The sequence below is a fragment of the Gossypium arboreum genome, chromosome 1, assembly GCF_025698485.1.
Source record: "Gossypium arboreum isolate Shixiya-1 chromosome 1, ASM2569848v2, whole genome shotgun sequence".
In the NCBI taxonomy this organism is placed as follows: Eukaryota; Viridiplantae; Streptophyta; class Magnoliopsida; order Malvales; family Malvaceae; genus Gossypium; species Gossypium arboreum.
In genome coordinates, this window is record NC_069070.1 from 16,706,132 (window position 1) to 16,712,131 (window position 6,000).

Here is a 6,000-nt window from a genome sequence, read left to right on the forward strand (position 1 = left end):
ATTACGATCTGAAGATGGAATGTTGAGCATAGTTCCATCGTGAGCTCGAGGTATGTCGGCTCGATAATCCCAAAGAATAGCTCCCAAGGGTCGGTGGTTAGGAGTGCCCGAATCACGTCAGCCATTTAAACTTGTTCTATGGTAGGCGAGTCGATGCAGCGGCCCATAATTAAGGGTCGGGCCCGAAGTATTTGGAAAAGCTTTTCTTGGGGACCTCGGGGGAATTGCAATAGAGGGTGACGAATCTCCATGGTTGGACCCGTAGAAGAGGACGCTCCCTTCCTCTTCTTTGAAGTAGGTATGACAGTTTTCTTTCCTCGTGACGACATTAAAAGCCTGTAATATAAAGAATAATAATAGGTAAACATATTCGAAGAGGAAGTAAAAGCCATGAATTTGAACTAACTATTTCATCCAAGACTACTAATATGAAGCAAACTCAGCCACAATAACAATGAGAATGGGAATAAAAATGTAATGGGTATGAAGTTTTCTAATTTCAATTTAACATGGAATGTATGATAACTAACCTAGGAATGCAAATTAAATGATAGATATTGGAATGGTAATAGCATGAAAATAAGCATAGTAATGTCATGGATATGAGGTGTTCCTAATAACTTGATTTAATTCGAAATGTATAATAACTAACCTAAAAATGCAAACTAAATAATAAAGTACTGAGCAAAAATGAAAAATAGTTCAAAAGGAATGGAGATTATTGTAATAATAAGCATTAGTAATAAGTAAAATAGAAGTGAAAGGAGTAAACAAACGCTAAGGGAGAGAGATTGAGCTTTAAAAACGAAGTTGAAGGCACCACACGAGCGTGGCAAGGGGCAGTGTGGAGTTGCAGCGGTTAGGGTTAGGTTTTTTTGAATAGAGAAGAAAGTGAATAGTGCAGGGTATTTATAGATTTTGGGGCACACGGCCATGGCACACGCCCATGTCCCCCACTTTCAGCCCGGGTGATTCACGAATTTCAAATTTAGGCGCGTCTGACATTTAGTACACGCCCGTGTTCATTGGGCGTATGGGTTCACATGGCCGTGTCGAACAGCTGTGTCTAGCTTTGTTTGCTTCTCCCATGCCCATGTGTGAAAGCTCCACTCCCGTGTTAATTTGACAGGTTCGACCACAGGTGGTAGACACGAGCATGTTGCACGACCATGCTGTTTTAACGGGTTCACCCACGGTTCTTCCACACGGGCGTGTGGCACGCGCGTGTTATTTTGGCGGGCTTGACCAAGGCCATGTCGCACGACCGTGGCGTTTAATCGTAGCCCGTGTTGGAGAAATCTTTTGCCCTATTTTCACACGACCTTAAGCATCCCCGTGTGCTTGGCCATGTCTCTGTAGAAACACCTGTATTCAAGATTTCTGTTAGTAAGTTAGGAGTTAAATACGAAAATTTAAAGAAATTAATATTGTTAGTGCTCGGGTTGTCTCCAGAGAAGTGCTTATTTATAGTCTAAGCTCGACTCACCTCTCTGTTGAATAATCATGGTGGCTTGAGAAGTTTATTCTCCTCATTTTTGCTATCAATCTCATCAAAATAAGGTTTTAACCGGGTGTTGTTTACCTTAAAAGTACCGAACTTGAGATGACTCACCTCCACCGTACTGAATGGAAAAATACTGAGTACCGTAAGAGGGATTTCCTCATCCAGTGTGGTAGTGACAATGTGGGGATTTACGGCATCTAATAAGACCTTATCACTAACCTTAAGTTGATTTAGAGAGATATCGGACTCATTTTGGCCTAGTTTCAGTTTGTCGGATGTTCTTGGTTTGTGCGTCCTCCATTCATCGGGTTCCTTGATTTGTAATCTTTGATCTTCATGAACAGGTCCTATACTATTGCTTAAGAATGACTCATGTGCTTCATTCAGACTCATTTCCTATAAAGTAGGTTGTAACATATTGTCAGTTCTAAGAGAATGGGTTAAATGATCACCTTCAATTCCCGATGTGTTGCCAGAATTACGAGCTTGAAGGGTGATTGTTTCGTCTTCCACACGGAGTGTGAGTTCACCTATGCCAACATCAATAATTGTTTTAGCAGTTGCTAAAAAGAGCCTTCCTTGGATTAAGGGAGTGTTGCTATCCTCTTCTATGTCTAGAACAATAAAGTCAATGGGAAATATAAATTTATCAACTTTAATTAGCATATCTTCAATAATACCCTTAGGGAATCTTATAGTTTTATCTGCTAATTGAATGCTCATCCTAGTCTGTTTGGGTTTCCCGAGACCTAGTTGCTTAAACATTTTGTAGGGCATGACGTTGATACTAGCCCCTAGATCAGCTAATGCATAATTAACATCTAAACTACCAATTAAGCAAGGAATCGTAAAACTCCCTAGATCTTTTAGTTTTTTGGGTAGTTTATTTTGGAGAATAGCCGAGCAAACTGCGTTTAGCTCCACATGCGGCGCCTCATCCAACTTCCACTTATTTGCTAAAAGATCCTTCAAAAATTTCATTGCGTTTGGCATCTGTGATAGTGCTTCAATAAACGGTAAGTTAATAAGTAATTTTTTCAAGAGTTTAAGGAATTTACCAAATTGTTCATCTGAGCGGCCTTTCTATGTCGCGTTAGGGTATGGCACACGAGGTTTATATTCGACAGGCACTGGTTTGTTTTTATTATATTCTACCTCACCTTGACCTTTGCTTACCACAGTTTCTTGCCTCGGTTCTGGTTCAGGCTCAACGACTCCTTCGTCATCTTGGATATTAATTGCGTTGAGCTGTTCCCTTGGGTTGGGTTCAGTGTTACTTGGCAAGCTACCTTGTGGTCGTTCGGAGATTAGTTTGGAAAGCTAGCCTATCTGAGTTTCGAGCCCTTGGATCGATGCTTGTTGATATTTAAGTGTTGTCTCAGTGTTCTAAAAATGAGTTTCTGACACCGAAATAAATTTGGAGAGCATCTCTTCAAGGTTCGGCTTCTTTTCCTGCTGGTAGGGTGGTTGTTGGTAGCCTAGAGGTGGTTGTGGTTTTTGATTTCCTTGACCGCTCCATGAGAAATTAGGGTGGTTCCTCCAACCTGCATTGTAAGTGTTACTATATGGATTGTTTTGAGGTCGAGTATTATTACCCATGTAGTTTAATTGCTCGTTATCCATGTTGTGGCCAATAGGTTGGTATTTCGAATGGTTTGTTCCACCTCCACTTGCTTCGCACTGCATTACTAGCTGAACTTGCGAAGAACTAAGAAAGTCATCAATTTTCTTATTCAAAAGTTCTACCTGATTAGAGAGCATAGTGACTGAATCGACGTTATAAACGCCGACTATTTTCGTTGGCTTTGTCCTCATGACTTGCCACTAATAGTTATTTAGTGACATATCCTCTATAAACTCATAGGTATCTTCTAGTGTTTTATTATTGATGGTTCTGCCAGCAGCTGCGTCAACCATTTGCCGAGTCGAAGGATTCAGACCATTGTGGAATGTTTGTACTTGGAGCCAAAGCGGTAACCCATGGTGAAGGAAACTTCTCAAAAGATCCTTGTGTCTCTCCCATGCATCATAGAGTGTTTCTAAATCCATTTGCACAAAAGAAGAGATATCATTACGTAATTTAGCAGTTTTAGCCAACGGAAAATATTTTAGTAAAATTTTTTCGGTCATTTGTTCCCAAGTAGTAATTGAACCTCGTGGTAACGAGTTCAACCATTGTTTAGCTTTGTTCCTCAATGAAAAAGGACATAGCCGAAAACGAATGACATCATCAGAAAGGCCATTGATTTTAAATGTATCGCAAAATTTCAGAAAGTTTGCTAAGTGAGCGTTGGGATCTTCATCCTGCAAACCATCAAACTGAACAAATTGCTGTATCATTTGAATAGTGTTAGGTTTTAATTCAAAAGTATTTGCAGCTACAGCAGGTCTGACTATGCTAGATTCAGTTCCTGTTAAAGAAGGTTTAGCATAATCATATATAGTGCGTAGAGCAGGATTTTGATTAGCCGCAATTGCACGAGGTAGCTCATTGCCTTGGTTTTCAGCCATCTCTTCGATTGGGGGTTAAGTATTGTCTTCTTGCTCGTTCTCTGTGTATCGTAAGCTTCGCCTTATTTGTCTTTGATTTCTGCAAACTGTACGATCCATTTCTTCGTCGAAAAGTAATGGTCCCGAAGGGTTTCTTCTAGTCATAAACTAAAAAAACCTGCCAAGAGAGAGAAAGACTAGGTTAATAAATAATAATAAAATTAAATTGCAAGAAAAATAAATAGCTAAAGTAATAAAAATTGGGCGTTCCTAATATTTCAGATCCCCGACAACGGTTTCAAAAACTTGATCGCGTGATTTCGTGATAGGTTATAAATATTTATAATTACTCGTTCTTGAACTAACTATTATCGCGATATAGGCAAGTGTACCTATCGAACAGTGGTATAGTTTTAGCAAGACCGGATTGTCAAACCCAAAGGAACTAAAAGTACTAGTAATAACTGTCTTTTTATTATTTAGCCTAAGAATAAAGGGGTTTTTGTTTTAATTAACTAATTATCTAAACTAAGAACGTACAGAGAAAAGAATTGGGGAACTACTTTTGGGAAAAATCGATTGACTTAAGACAATACCTAAGGAAAAATCCACCTAGACTTTACTTGTTATTCTGGCTCCTAATCGGACGATTTATTCATTCAACTTGTTCCGTAGAGATCCCTAAGTTATGTTATTATCCTTATTCAAGACTAATAACTTCTAATCCCTGGATTGAATAACCGAGACTTTTCTCTAATTAACACTCTTGAGTTGCATTAACTCGATCTATGGATCCCCTTATTAGGTTTGACCCTAATCCGGCAAAATCTTGTCACCCTATTTCTAGGCGCGCAATCAACTCTGCTTAATTATGATAAATGTATTCTTAGCCAGGGTCTATTCCTCCTCTGAATAATAGCTTATCTTGAATCAATATCCTGGGATATCAAAACAAGAATTAAGAACACATAATTAAGAACAAGTTAAATATTTATCATATGATTCAAAAAATAATAACAAGATTCATCTTAGGTTTCATTCCTCTTAGGTATTTAGGGGTTTTAGTTCATAACTAAATAAGAAAACATCTCAGAAGAATAAAGAATACAAAACATAAAGAAAACCCAAAACTCCTGAAGGAAAATTGAGGAGATATCTTTAGTCTTGATAATGAATCCGGCTTCTGAGATGGATCAATCGGCTTCCTTGGAGTAATTCCTTACTTTCTCTTCCCTGTCTCCTTTTTTCTCCTCTTCTAGGGTGTATTTATAGGCTTTGGAATGCCTTTTAGCCCTCAAAATTAGCCTTTTCCGAATTGGACTCAACTTGGGCTCCGCAGGGACACGCCCGTGTGTGATTACTTTAGGCCGTGTTCGAGCCTGCCAAATTGACACGGCCATGTGGTCTGCCAGTGTGAGTCGTGCTTCGATTCTGCCAGATTGACACGACCGTGTGGGACGTCCGTGTGAGGAAGTCCAGGCCGTGTTGAGTTTGTACTTTGGCCCATTTTCTCTGTTTTTGGCCTGTTTCTCATTCCTTTCACTCTCTATGCTCTCCTAAGTATAAAGCATGAAATTAAAGCATTAGGAGCATCGAATTCACCAATTCTAATGAGAAATCATCCATAAAATGCATTAAACATGTGGTAAAAATATGTATAATTTATGATTTATCAGATACTTTCATGTTAGATTCTTATACATTTGAATAATAAATTATGCTATGCATTTCTAAACTTGGTCTTCCACTGTCTACACTCTTATCACTATTTACCCTTTCAAGAATGTCCGAATACGGATACATATAAGACTATTCCAATTTTTAGCATCAGGGTATTAGTCCATACTCCGTCTACGATTATCTTTTTAATCTATCTTCGATGATGTTAGTGGAATACACTTAATTTAGGTTTGCTAAACCACCCAAATTCCAAGTAAAATTATTCTTACAACCCTTATTACGAGTCTACGAGACCTTAAAAATAGTTCAAAAATAGACAGAGACTA

The 6,000-nt window shown here is 38.7% G+C and overlaps 1 non-coding gene across 1 annotated transcript; it reads left to right on the plus strand.

Annotated features, from left to right (window-relative positions):
• The first annotated feature begins 3,479 nt into the window (after positions 1 to 3,479).
• LOC128282506 (small nucleolar RNA R71) lies at positions 3,480 to 3,586 on the plus strand. Its single transcript, XR_008272788.1, has one exon. It is a non-coding gene; the product is annotated as a small nucleolar RNA R71 (small nucleolar RNA).
• The last annotated feature ends 2,414 nt before the right edge of the window (positions 3,587 to 6,000 follow it).